Source organism: Callospermophilus lateralis, chromosome 2, assembly GCF_048772815.1.
Source record: "Callospermophilus lateralis isolate mCalLat2 chromosome 2, mCalLat2.hap1, whole genome shotgun sequence".
Lineage (NCBI taxonomy): Eukaryota > Metazoa > Chordata > Mammalia > Rodentia > Sciuridae > Callospermophilus > Callospermophilus lateralis.
The window spans coordinates 102,625,454-102,640,343 of record NC_135306.1 but is presented as its reverse complement, the minus strand read 5'-3'; positions in this window follow the sequence as shown (position 1 = coordinate 102,640,343).

The following is a 14,890-nucleotide window of genomic DNA, read 5'->3' as shown; positions in this document are numbered from 1 at the left end:
AAAGATAGCTGTAATAATTCCTACTGTCCTTTATGCTTGTCCCTTTACAATGTTTATTTTTCCTCTTATCAAGAAGAAAATGGTTTTCTCAACCCCTTGAAGCAGGGCTGGCCTTGTGAATTGCTTTGACTGACAGAAAATAATAAAGTGATGTTGCGGAACTTCCAAAACCAAATAAGAGGCCTGGAGGCTTCTGCTTTTGCCTCTTGATACACAACTCTGAGACTTCCATGTGAAAAAGCTTGGGCTAGTCACAGAAAGCAGAGACAACTTGTAGCTGGGGACTCCTAAACTTGCCAGCCTGCAGCCTGCAGCATCACCAGACATGTGAGGGAGGCCATGTAAACTTCTGGCTCCAGTTCAACTGTTAGATGATACAGTCTCATAAGTGACCTCAGGCAACAACAGCAAGTGAGTTGCTTGAGTCCAGGCCAAATTGCTGATACTAAGAACTGCAAGCAAATAAAATTGTCATTGTTTTAAGTCACTCAATTTAATTTTGAGGTGGTTCGTTATACATAAATAGAGAACTGAGATATCTTGATATGCCTAATAATTTGTTGATTGTTTCAAATTTGCCATGTGAAGATCACATAATAAAATATAAAGACACTTTGGGCTTTTGTTTCCTATGTTTATAATACTGTTTCTCTTGCTTTACCAATATGATGTTGAATACAGGAGTGATTGCATCTTTATTTATTTCTTCATTTTAAAAGGAATACTGCTAACCTTTCACCATTAAGTATCTGTTATTTTTGTAGACACTATTTATCAGACTTTAAAATTTTCTTTTTTTATTTCCTTTTACTCTAGTTTGGTAAGAGCTCTTAATCACAATTAAGCATTTGATTTTACAAATGATTTTTTTTTTTTGGCATCTATTGAGAAAGTTTGTCTCTTTTTAAATTTTGTTAAAATTTATGAATTTTCTAGTGTTAAATTATTTTTGCATCCCTAGCACAGAGCTTGGTCATGATAGATACCCTTTTAATACATTTTTGGATTAATTTATATATACATATATATATTTTTTTTTTCGCCGAGGATTGAACCCAGGGCCTTGTGCATACAAGGCAAACACTTTACCAACTGAGCTATACCCCCAGCACAATTTATTTATATCTCGTTGAGATGTTTTACATCTTCTGTTGATGAGATTGACTTGCAATGTTTTTTCTCTTTGCTTGTCTTATGTTGATGTCAAGAGTTTTGCTGGCTTCATTGAATGAATTCCAGAATATGCTCTTTTTATATTTCCTAGAAAAGTATGTATAAAATGTAAATTATCCATTCCTAGGATGTTTGGTAAAACTCACCTATGTAACCATTTAAGCTGATGTCTCCTTTCTTTCTTTTTTTTCAAGGCACATTTAATTTAATTCAAGAGTGTAATACTTTAGGCCCAAATACAATGAAGGAACACATTCTCCCATTAACACCAACGGCAATGCTCTTTTAACATGTGTCTCTTGAATGCGAAGGGGGTTGCTTAAAGTTCACTACTGCAAAAAAAATGCAGTGAGTCTCATCACAATATCTTTATACAATCTAGTAGTGAAATGAATGTTTATAATGCTTTGAACAGTTTAAACTTGAAGTTTTATAGCACATCTTTCTTTATGTTTGCACAGTCCTCACAGCTGATGTTTTCTTTGTAGTAAGATTTTAATTTCTGTTTCTGATTCAGTTTCTTTGATAGAAGATCATTCAGGATTTCTAATTCTTTTTGAATCAGTTTTGGTAAGATAATTTTTTTTTAGGAATTTTTCCATTTTTTCTAAGTTTCAAATTAATTTTGTTCACATTGTTCTCTTATCCTCTTTTTCATATGCACTGGATTATTTTCCTCCTTTATATATATTTTTTTTTAATTAATTTTTATTGTAGGTTGTTCAAAACATTACATAGTTCTTGATATATCATATTTCACACTTTGATTCAAGTGGGATATGAGCTCCCATTTTTACCCCATATACAGATTGCAGAATCACTTCAGTTGCACAACCATTGATTTACATATTGCCATTCTGGAGTCTGTTGTATTCTGTGCCTTTCCTATCCTCTACTATCCCCCCTCCCCCCTCCCCTCCCCTCTTCTCTCTCTACCCCCTCTACTGTAATTCATTTCTCCCCCTTATATTTTCCCTCCTTTCCCCTCACTTCCTCTTGTATGTAATTTTGTATACCCCTGAGGGTCTCCTTCCATTTACATGCAATTTCCCTTCTCTCTCCCTTTCCCTCCCACCTCTCATCCCTGTTTAATGTTAATCTTCTTCTCATGCTCTTTCTCCCTACTCTGTTCTTAGCTACTCTCCTTATATCAAAGAAGACATTTGGCATTTGTTTTTAAGGGATTGGCTAGCTTCACTTAGCATAATCTGCTCTAATGCCATCCATTTTCCTCCAAATTCTATGATTTTGTCATTTCTTAATGCAGAGTAATACTCCATTGTGTATAAATGCCACATTTTTTTTATCCATTCGTCTATTGAAGGGCATCTAGGTTGGTTCCACAGTCTTGCTATTGTGAATTGTGCTGCTATGAACATGGATGTAGCAGTGTCCCTATAGTGTGCTCTTTTTAGGTCTTTAGGGAATAGACCGAGTAGGGGAATAGCTGGATCAAATGGTGGTTCCATTCCGAGCTTTCCAAGAAATCTCCATACTGCTTTCCAAATTGGCCGCACCAATTTGCAGTCCCACCAGCAATGTACAAGAGTACCCTTTTCCCCACATCCTCGCCAGCACTTGTTGCTGTTTGACTTCCTAATGGCTGCCAATCTTACTGGAGTGAGATGGTATCTTAGGGTGGTTTTGATTTGCATTTCTCTGACTGCTAGAGATGGTGAGCATTTTTTCATATACTTGTTGATTGATTGTATGTCCTCCTCTGAGAAATTTCTGTTCAGGTCCTTGGCCCATTTGTTGATTGGGTTATTCGTTATCTCATTGTCTAATTTTTTTAGTTCTTTGTATATTCTGGATATTAGGGCTCTGTCTGAAGTGTGAGGAGTAAAGATTTGTTCCCAGGACGTAGGCTCCCTATTTACCTCTCTTATTGTTTCTTTTGCTGAGAAAAAACTTTTTAGTTTGAGTAAGTCCCATTTGTTGATTCTAGTTATTAACTGTTGTGCTATGGGTGTCCTATTGAGGAATTTGGAGCCCGACCCCACAGTATGTAGATCATAGCCAACTTTTTCTTCTATCAGACGCCATGTCTCTGATTTGATATCAAGTTCCTTGATCCACTTTGAGTTAACTTTTGTGCATGGCGAGAGAAAGGGATTCAGTTTCATTTTGTTGCATATGGATTTCCAGTTTTCCCAACACCATTTGTTGAAGATGCTATCCTTCTTCCATTGCATGCTTTTAGCCCCTTTATCAAATATAAGATAGTTGTAGTTTTGTGGATTGGTTTCTGTGTCCTCTATTCTGTACCATTGGTCCACCTGCCTGTTTTGGTACCAGTACCATGCTGTTTTTGTTACTATTGCTCTGTAGTATAGTTTGAAGTCTGGTATAGCTATACCGCCTGATTCACATTTCCTGCTTAGAATTGTTTTTGCTATTCTGGGTCTTTTATTTTTCCATATGAATTTCATGATTGCTTTCTCTATTTCTACAAGAAATGCCGTTGGGATTTTGATTGGCATTGCATTAAACCTATAGAGAACTTTTGGTAATATCGCCATTTTGATGATATTACTTCTACCTATCCATGAACAGGGTATATTTTTCCATCTTCTAAGATCTTCTTCTATTTCTCTCTTTAGGGTTCTGTAGTTTTCATTGTATAAGTCTTTCACCTCTTTTGTTAGGTTGATTCCCAAGTATTTTATTTTCTTTGAGGATATTGTGAATGGGGTGGTTGTCCTCATTTCCATTTCAGAGGATTTGTCGCTGATATACAGGAATGCCTTTGATTTATGCGTGTTGATTTTATAGCCTGCCACTTTGCTGAATTCATTTATTAGCTCTAATAGTTTCTTTGTAGACCCTTTTGGGTCTGCTAGGTATAGAATCATGTCATCTGCAAATAGTGATAATTTGAGTTCTTCTTTTCCTATTTTTATACCTTGAATTTCTTTCGTCTGTCTAATTGCTCTGGCCAGTGATTCGAGAACTATGTTGAACAGAAGTGGTGAGAGAGGGCATCCCTGTCTTGTTCCAGATTTTAGAGGGAATGCCTTCAGTTTTTCTCCATTCAGAATGATGCTAGCCTGAGGCTTAGCATAGATTGCTTTTACAATGTTGAGGTATGTTCCTGTTATCCCTAGTTTTTCTAGAGTTTTGAACATAAAGGGATGCTGTACTTTGTCGAATGCTTTTTCCGCATCTATCGAGATGACCATATGGTTCTTATTTTTAAGCCTGTTGATGTGGTGAATAACATTTATTGATTTCCGTATATTGAACCAACCTTGCATCCCAGGGATAAATCCTACCTGATCATGGTGCACAATTTTTTTGATATGTTTTTGTATCCGGTTCACCAGAAGTTTATTGAGGATTTTTGCATCTAGGTTCATTAGAGATATTGGTCTGTAGTTTTCTTTCTTTGAAGTGTCTTTGTCTGGTTTAGGAATCAGGGTGATGTTGGCCTCATAGAATGAATTTGGAAGTTCTCCCTCTTTTTCTATTTCCTGAAATAGCTTGAAAAGTATTGGTATTAGTTCCTCTTTAAAGGTTTTGAAAAACTCTGCTGTATACCCATCCGGTCCTGGGCTTTTCTTAGTTGGTAGTCTTTTGATGGTATCTTCTATTTCCTCAATTGATATTGGTCTGTTTAGGTTGTCAATATCTTCCTGACTCAATCTGGGCCAATCATATGACTTAAGAAATTTATCGATGCCTTCACTATCTTCTATTTTATTGGAGTATAAGGATTCAAAATAATTTCTGATAATCTTCTGTATTTCTGAAGTGTCTGTTGTGATATTGCCTTTTTCATCCCGTATGCTGGTAATTTGAGTTCTCTCTCTTCTTCTCTTTGTTAGCGTGGCTAAGGGTCTGTCGATTTTATTTATTTTTTCAAAGAACCAACTTTTAGTTTTGTCAATTTTTTCAATTGTTTCTTTCGTTTCGATTTCATTAATTTCAGCTCTGATTTTAATTATTTCTTGTCTTCTACTTCTTTTGCTGTTGTTTTGCTCTTCTTTTTCTAGGATTTTGAGTTGAAGTATTAGATCATTTATTTGTTGGTTTTTTCTTTTTTTAAGGAATGAACTCCAAGCAATAAATTTTCCTCTTAGAACTGCTTTCAATGTGTCCCATAGATTCCGATATGTTGTGTCTGTGTTTTCATTTATCTCTAAGAATTTTTTAATTTCCTCCTTGATGTCTTCTATAACCCATTGATCATTCAGTAACCTATTGTTCATTCTCCAAGTGATGCATGATTTTTCCTTACTTCTTTTATCGTTAATTTTCAATTTCATTCCGTTATGATCAGATAAGATGCATGGTATTATCTCTACTCCTTTATATTGTCTAAGAGTTGCCCTGTGACATAATATATGATCTATTTTTGAGAAGGATCCATGTGCTGCTGAGAAAAAAGTGTAACTGCTTGATGTTGGGTGGTATATTCTATATATGTCAATTAAGTCTAGGTTATTAATTGTGTTATTGAGCTCTATAGTTTCCTTATTCAACTTTTGTTTGGAAGATCTGTCCAGTGGTGAGAGAGGTGTGTTGAAGTCTCCCATGATTATTGTATGGTGGTCTATTAGACTCTTGAACTTGAGAAGAGTTTGTTTGATGAACATAGCTGCACCATTGTTTGGGGCATATATATTTATGATTGTTATGTCTTGTTGGTGTATGGTTCCCTTGAGAAGTATGTAGTGTCCCTCTTCATCCCTTTTGATTAACTTTGGCTTGAAATCTATTTTATTTGATATGAGTATGGACACTCCTGCTTGTTTCCGAAGTCCATATGAGTGATATGATTTTTCCCAACCTTTCACCTTCAGTCTATGTATGTCTTTTCCTATCAAATGCGTCTCCTGAAGGCAGCATATTGTTGGGTCTTGTTTAGTGATCCATTCTGCTAGCCTGTGTCTCTTAATTGGTGAGTTTAAGCCATTAACATTCAGAGTTATTATTGAGATATGGGTTGTTCTTCCAGCCATATTTTTTTATTTATGTTACTAAACATGGTTTGTTTTCCTCTTTGATTATTCCCCCCCACCTTTACTGTACTACCTCCCGCTGTTGGTTTTCATTGATATTTTCCATTTCCTCTTCCTGTAATATTTTGCCGAGGATGTTTTGAAGAGATGGTTTTCTAGCTACAAATTCTTTTAACTTTTGTTTATCATGGAAGGTTTTAATTTCATCTTCCATCCTGAAGCTTAATTTTGCTGGATACACAATTCTTGGTTGGAACCCATTTTCTTTCAGTGTTTGAAATATGTTATTCCAGGATCTTCTAGCTTTCAGAGTCTGTGTTGAAAGATCAGCTGTTATCCTGATTGGTTTACCCCTAAATGTAATCTGCTTCCTTTCTCTTGTAGCTTTTAAAATTCTCTCCTTATTCTGTATGTTGGGCATCTTCATTATAATGTGTCTAGGTGTGGATCTCTTATGATTTTGCACATTCGGCGTCCTGTAGGCTTCTAGGATTTGGGATTCTGTCTCATTCTTCAAGTCTGGGAAGTTTTCTTGTATTATTTCGTTGAATAGATTGCTCATTCCTTTGGTTTGGACCTCAATACCTTCCTGTATCCCCATGACTCTTAAGTTGGGTCTCTTTATGTTATCCCATATTTCTTGAATGTTCTGCTCATGGTTTCTTAACAGCTTTGCTGAGCTGTCTATGTTCTTCTCCAGTTGAAATACTTTGTCTTCATTGTCTGATGTTCTATCTTCTAAGTGTTCTACTCTGCTGGTGGTATTCTCAATTGAGTTTTTAAGTTGGTTTATTGTTTCCTGCATTTCCAGGATTTCTGTTTGTTTGTTTTTTATAACCTCTATCTCCCTGTATAATTGATCTTTAGCTTCTTGGATTTGTTTATGTAATTGATTGTCAAAGTGGTCGAAGTGGTCTTTCATTGTCTGATTTTGCTGTCTAATGTCTTCCTTGAGACTCCAGATCATCTGAAGCATGTATATCCTGAATTCTTTATCTGACATTCCATCTGCTGCAGATATTACCTCTTCTAAAGTTGAGTTGACCTGCATTGCTTGTGGTCCTTTCTTTCCTTGTCTTTTCATACTGATCGCGTTTCTTTCTGCTTGGTGAAACTGTTGTGTTATTGATTTTTCCCCCTATATATTTATATTGCTCTTGTATAGCTGCAAAGTCTCCCTCGCAGGCTTTGGCGGTGGCTCTGCCCCTCGTCCAATTGAGGAATGTGCCTACCACGCCAGGAGGCCGCTGTACCTGTACTTTCGATGGGCCTGTTCTTTCGGTGGTCACCGGTCCGCCTACCTTGCAGGCGTGAGCAGCGGCTTTGCCCCTCCGCTGGCCACTAGGCCTGTTCTGTCTGTCGGTTGCAGGTCTGTCTACCTAAAAGGCGCTGGTGGCGGCTCTGCCCCTCCCCCGACCGGGGCGATGTATCTGGCGGGCCACTGGGCCTGTTTTGTCGGTGGTCACGGTTCCGCCTACCTTGCACGCGCGTGGAGCAGCTGTGTCCCTCCGAGAGTTGCTGGGCCTGACCTGCCGGTGGGTGGCAAGTGCGCCTACCTTGCAGGCGCGGGGGTGGCTCTGCTGTTCCGCGGGTCACTGGGCCTGAACTGCTGGTGAGTTGCAGGTCTGCCTACCTTGCAGGCGCCCGGTGGCTCTGCCCCTCCCCCAATCGGGGCGGGGCGATGTGTCTGGCCGGCCGCTGGGCCTGTTCTGTTGGTGGTCACAGTTCAGCCTACCTAGCAGGCACGTGGGGCAGCTGTGCCCCTCCGCAGGTTTTTGGGCCTGACCTGCCGGTGGGTCGCAGGTCTGCCTACCTTGTAGGCTCGGGGGGTGGCTCTGCCGCTCTGTGTATTGCTGTGCCTGTTCTGCTGGTGGGTAGTGGGTCCGCCTACCTTGCAGGCGCCCGGCGGCTCTGCCCCTCCCCCAACTGGAGCGATGTGTCTGGCGGTCCACTGGGCCTGTTTTGTCGGTGGTCACAGTTCCGCCTACCTTGCACACGCGTGGAGCAGCTGTTTCATTAGTGCCTGGGCACACTCTCCTTGTTTGCCTCCCTCAGACCCTAAGTTTGTAGAGCTTGGGGCTGAGAACCCCCAGCAACTTTGCTTACCTTCTGGTAGCCACGCCCCCGTATCTGGTGCAAGAGACCTCAGTTGTCAGCACTGGTGGGAGCGGTAGCTGGGAGACCCGCGCCGCGCGGCTCCAGCCGGCTCCTGCGTCAGCGCCGCCTCGGCTCCCGTCGGTTCCCGTGCCGCTGCCGCGGTTCCCGCCAGCTCCGGCCGGCTCCTGCGCCGCTCCTGCTAATTTAGAATCCGCTGCGAAGGAATCTCTTTGGCCGATCTTTGGTGACTTCCCCTCTCTGCTATGGCGGGCCCCTGGCTCCTTGCAGGAGTGACCGAAGGGAGAGGTGGAACTGGCTTGTCTCTTGTCTGACACAATCTCTGGTTTTAGATCCCAGTTCGCTAATTCATAGAAGCTTGGTTAGATTTCCTTCCCGTCCTCTCAAGGGGGGGAGCCCTTTCCCGGGTGGGCAGGGCCGTTAGCAGAGCCGGAAGGGCACGGGCCTTCTGTCGGGCCAGGCGGGGACCCTTCTGGCTGCGCTGGGCCACCGGGGGCGCCCACAGAGCCAGGCAGACGGCGCCCGCGTGGCTAAGAGCCGGGCGAGGTGACCCTTCGCAGAGCGGGTGGGCCGCCAGGAGTGCCGGGATGGTGGGAGCTGTCTGCCGGCCGGGCAGGGACCCTTCTCGACGAGCAGGGCCGCCGGGGGCGCTTGTAAAGCCGGGCGGCTGCAGCCTCGTGGCTAAGAACCAGGCGGGCGGGGTGGCTGTTTGCAGAGCAAGAGCGGGATGGCTGGAGCTGTCTGCCAGCCTGGCGGGGACCCTTCTCGCCGAGCAGGGCCGCCGGGGGCGCTTGTAAAGCCGGGTGGCTGCAGCCGCGTGGCTAAGACCCAGGCGGGCGGGGTGGCTGTTTGCAGGGCAAGAGCGGGGCCGCCAGGGTACCCGGGATGGCGGAAACTGTCGGCCAGGCAGGGACCCTTCTCGACGAGCAGGGCCGCCGGGGGCGCTTGTAAAGCCGGGCGGCTGCAGCCTCGTGGCTAAGAACCAGGCAGCGGGGTGGCTGTTTGCAGAGCAGGAGCGGAATGGCGGGAGCTGTCTGCTGGCTGGGCGGGGACCCTTCTCGCTGAGCAGGGCCGCCGGGGCACTTGTAAAGCCGGGTGGCTGCAGCCACGTGGCTAAGACCCAGGCGGGCGGGGTGGCTGTTTGCAGGGCAAGAGCGGGGCCGCCAGGGTAGCCGGGATGGCAGAAACTGTCTGTCGGCCGGGCAGGGACCCTTCTCACTGAGCAGGGCCGCCGGGGGCGCTTGTAAAGCCGGGCGGCTGCAGCCTCGTGGCTAAGAACCAGGCGGGCGGGGTGGCTGTTTGCAGAGCAAGAGCGGAATGGCGGGAGCTGTCTGCCAGCTGGGCGGGGACCCTTCTCGCTGAGCAGGGCCGCCGGGGCGCTTGTAAAGCCGGGTGGCTGCAGCCACGTGGCTAAGACCCAGGTGGGCGGGGTGGCTGTTTGCAGGGCAAGAGCGGGGCCGCCAGGGTAGCCGGGATGACGGAAACTGTCTGTCGGCCAGGCAGGGACCCTTCTCGCCGAGCAGGGCCGCCGGGGGCGCTTGTAAAGCCGGGCGGCTGCAGCCTCGTGGCTAAGAACCAGGCGGGCGGGGTGGCTATTTGCAGAACAAGAGCGGAATGGCGGGAGCTGTCTGCCGGCCGGGCGGGGACCCTTCTCGCCCAGCAGGGACGCCTGGGGCCGCTTGTAAAGCCGGGTGACTGCAGCCGCGTGGCTAAGAACCAGGCGGGCGGGGTGGCTGTTCACCGAGCGAGAGCAGGGCCGCCAGGGTAGCCGGGATGGCGGGAGCTGTCTGCTGGCCGGGCGGGGACCCTTCTGCCGCGCTGCTCTGGGCCACCTGCCGCTTGCAGAAGCGGCCGGTGGCCGCGGGATTGGACTCTGAGCCCGCGCTGCCGGTCAAGTTTCACTTGTCTGGGGCAAACTGTCACGTCTAATAAACTTACTAATTCTCGGCAGGTCTCCTTTCAACGGAATTTTGCTAGAAGATCCTCAGTAGGTAGAATGTAGCTGTTTTAATGGGTGTTTCTGATCCCGTTAATGTGGAGATATTGAAAGTGCTGCTTCCTCGCCGGCCGCCATGTTGGATCCCCCTCCTTTATATTTTTTAATATTTATTTTTTAGTTTTAGGTGGGCATAATATTTTTATTTTTTAATTTTATGCTGAGGATCGAACCCAATGCCTCATGCATGCCAGGTGAGCACTCTACTAGCGAGCCACAATCCCAGCCCTGCTTTTTATTCAGAATATTATTTATATTTGTTCCTTCTTTTTTTCCATCAATATTGCCAGATATTAATGTTTTAAATAATCTTGTCAAATAAATAACATTTGGTTTTGTTGATCCTCTCTACCATCGCTTTTTCTAATTTTACTAATTTCTACTTTTATCTCTATTTTTTTCTATTCTACTTCCTTTGGCTTTGTTTGGTTGTTGTAACACTACGTTGGATGCTTCACTTTTAAATTTGCAGCCTTTCTTCTTTGTTAACATAAGCATATAAGGTCCCAAACTTTCCTCTTAATGACATTTTTGCTGCATCTTACAAATTTTTTAATCTTATGTCATGATACATAGTATTTTATTATGGTTTATTTAAATTTAAAATTTTCTGTTGTGATTTCTTCTTTGACATATAAATTATTAAGACATGTGTTCTCATATATATATGTGTGTGTGTGTGTGTGTGTATATATATATATCTATATCTTTACTTCATTTATTTATTTTTATGTGGTGCTGAGGATTGAACCCAGTGCCTCACATGTGTGAGGCAAGCGCTCTACCGCTGAGCTATAATTCCAGCCCCAAAGATACATATTCTTAAATACAAGCAAATTTAATTGAATTTTATATGAATTTTTAGTAATTAATTTCTAATTTAATTTGTAGTCAGAAAATATAGTATGTATGATCTTAGTTCTTCAATATTGAGCCTTAATTTGTGTCCTAACAAATGGTCTAGTTTTGGAAAATGTTTTATACATTTTTCAGAAGAATATATGTTCTTTAATTGATATTGATTTTTACATATTTTTAGAAAACCAAGCTTGTACTTTGAACTATTAAAATCTGGTTAGTCTTTACTATCTTTTTAAGTCTGTTTGACAAATTGGTAATTGAGAGAGAGACACTAAAACCTTTCACTGTAAAAGTAGGTTTGTAGATTTTCTTCTACAATGCTACCTAAATTTTTTCATATTTTTGAGGCTAATTACAGTTGCCTCTAAGTATCTATGGGAAACTGAGTCCAAGAACCCTTTGGGCTAAGAAACTTTGAGACTGCTCAAGTCCCTTATAAATTTTTTAATAAAAAATTATAGTAAATAGATAGATAGTCCCTTATAATATTTGCATATAACCTACACACATCCTCCTATATGCTTAAAATTATTTGCTGATAGCTAATGCAATGTAAATGCTATGCAAATAGTTTTTATGCTGTATTGCTTGGAGAATGATAACAAGGAAAAAGTATATACATATTTAGTACAGATGTAATCTTTTTTCTGAATATTTTGAATCTGCAGTTGGTGAAATCTGCTGGTTGTGGAACCCATGAATGCAGAGGGCTTGTGTGTTGGAGGTCAAGTCCTCAGTGTGGTGATGTTGGCAGGTGAGATCTTTTAAGAAGTGGAACCTAGTGGAAGATCCTTAGGTCTTTAGAGTTATTGCCTTCACATGGGAATGCCGGTCTCCTGGACCGAGTTCTCCTGAGTGCAAGTTGTTACAAAAACCTGAGCCTGACCTCTGAGTCTCTTTCTGGCTTCCTGTTTGGTGATATACTCTCTCACTCCTGCAAGCACTGTCACCATTGTGATGCCATCCATCATGAAATTCTCACCAGTGCTGAGCAGATGTTAGTGACATGCCCTTGAACCTCAAGAACTGGAAGCTGAATAACCTCTTTTCTTTATAAAGCTTTCCTCAGGTGTTTTATTATAGTAACAAAAGCAAACTAATGCAAAAGGCATGTTAGTAATAATAATGGTAGAATGATAGGAGTAAGCCAGCACTTTCTCAGACAAAAGAAGAAATAAGGTCATGCTGCTTCTTATTCTAAAGCCTTTTTGTCTTATTAGTAGTTATCTGAGCTTCCTTTTGTTTAGTATTTTCCTGGCATATCTTTGTCCATTACTTTATTTTCAACTTTTCCAAATCATTTATTTTAAATGTATGTCATTCAAATAACATATGGCTAGATTTTAATAAATATAATCTGACAGATCTCTGCATTTTGATTGGCAAATTTAAGCCAGTTGTAATTTAGCCTTATTTCTACCATTTCATTTTTGGCTTTGTATTGCCCCACTTTTTCTATGTCTTTCCTTTATCTTGACTTGAAGATAAATGGATTGAGTTTGTGTTTGTTTCCTTAATCTATTTTCCTCTATTGGTTTAGAACCTATACATTTTCATTCTATTCTTTTAGTGGTTACTGTACTAATTTCCCCTGAATATTTAATAAAATATAAAGTTAACATCTTAACTACTTTCTTCCTTCCCAAAGAATTCAAGGACCTTAGGATAGTTTAATTCTGAGAGTGCCCCTCCCAATATAAGTCTTATTATTTTCCTGTCTTTTATTTCACATGTTTTGAAAAATCATAAATTAGGTGTTATTATCATTTTATAAGGTATTATTTAGATTTGCCTACCTATTTACTAATTTATTTGGTTATCATTCTTTCTTGCACACCAAGCCTTTCTTTTTTTAATTTATTTTTTTATTCTGATTTGTTATATATGACAACAGAATGTATTACAATTCATATTACATATATAGAGCACAATTTTTCATATCTCTGGTTGTATAAAGTATATTCACACCATTTGTGTCTTCATACATGTACTTTGGATAATGATGTCCATCACACTCCACCATCATTTCTAATCCATGCCCCCTCCCTTTCCCTCCCACCCCTTTGTTCTAACTAGAGTTTGTCTGTTCCTCCCATTCTCCCCTTCCCTACCCCACTATGAAACAGCTTAATGCTGGTTGTTTTGATGAATCATAATAATAGCCATTATTTATCAGGTGGTTAGTATGTGCCCAATACAGTTAAAATACTTCATGAACTAGATTTCTTTTTAAAGTCATGTTTGTTGAGATATAATTTATATATGGTACAATTTGCCCTATTTAGTTTTACAGTTATATGATTTTGATAACACAAATATAAAAAATGACAACATATAAATATGGATATATAGTACTACAGTGAAGATGCAGAATATGTTACTTTGTTCTCCTTTACTTCTTTTTTAAAATAAATAGATAAATTCATTTTAATATATTTTCTTTAAACCCAATGGATTGCCAACATAATTTGCAAAGAAAATAATTGTTAGTAAGATATGTTCATTTTCTTTGTCCTAGTAATTCTTTGGAATCTACTGTCTATTAAACACATAACACACCTCAATTCAGGCTAGACACATTTCAAATACTCAGTAGTCTCATGTAATCAATGGCTGCCATATTGGCTCCTTTCTCCATCTTTCACTTTTTGGTGAGAAATATGCTGTAGGCTGCACGATAAATCCCCTTGTTATGTGGTTTCTCATTGAGTTCCATCAGAAAGGGTCACCATAGAGATGAACTTAGAATATACAAGAGTAGAGCGAGGTGTTTTATTCCTCCCTATAAGACTTTATTAGACTGTGAGTTGGTTTCTTTTGTTTGTTTGTTTGTTTGTTTTTAAAATAATTTTTATTTTTAAAAAGTAAATTGTACATTAAAGGAAAAAAAAACACAAGCAAAGAACAAAGTCAATCAGTCACAAGAAGCTTAGTTGGACATGTTCCTCTAGGTTGTATGCATACATACACAATATCCCATTTTGTGTGATTGAGATTGTCTGAGAGTTGGTTTCTACATGCTTTTGGTGGGAATAATTTCAGTTAGATCACCTTCTCCTACAAGTTTTTCATAATGGCTCTCTCTTCTTTCATCTCCTACCTCTCCAAGTTTACAGAGGAAAGGTGCTTCACAAAATTTGTTAGTTTCCCTCAACCTTGCCCTTACCTTTATAAATACCTTATTAAACAATTTTTACTCTGATTGATCTTTTTAATCTTTGAATCTTAAATAAAGGATTTTTAATTATAAGAAAGTAAGATATACCTCATCTCATATCACAGGCAATGTATGTATACATATCAGATTAATTATGTATTAAAATATAATGTATAAAATGCTAAAACTTTTAAAGAAAATATTTGTGTAACTTTGTGAAGAGAAATGGAAAACAAAAAATACAAAATAAACAAAAACCAAAAAATTAGATGATATTGTAGTTAAATTTCTTTTGTGTAAAATTTTATCCAAAAGAGTTGAAAGAGACATGAATTGTGTTGCCAGTCATTTTTGTTTATTTTTGGCATTTAGCTTGACTTGGATTCTCCTTTGATTGGATTTTCATTTATTGAAGTTCTTCCCTTTGCAGCTTTTCATTGTTGTTTTTCATTTCCTCCTCATGGAATATTTTGCCAAGAATGTTCTGTAGTGCAGGCTTTCTTGCTGTAAATTCTTTTAGCTTTTGTTTGTCATGGAAGGTTTTTATTTCATCATCAAATTTGAAGCTTAATTTTTCTGGATGTAAGATTCTTATTTGGCATCCATTATCTTTTAAAGGTTGGT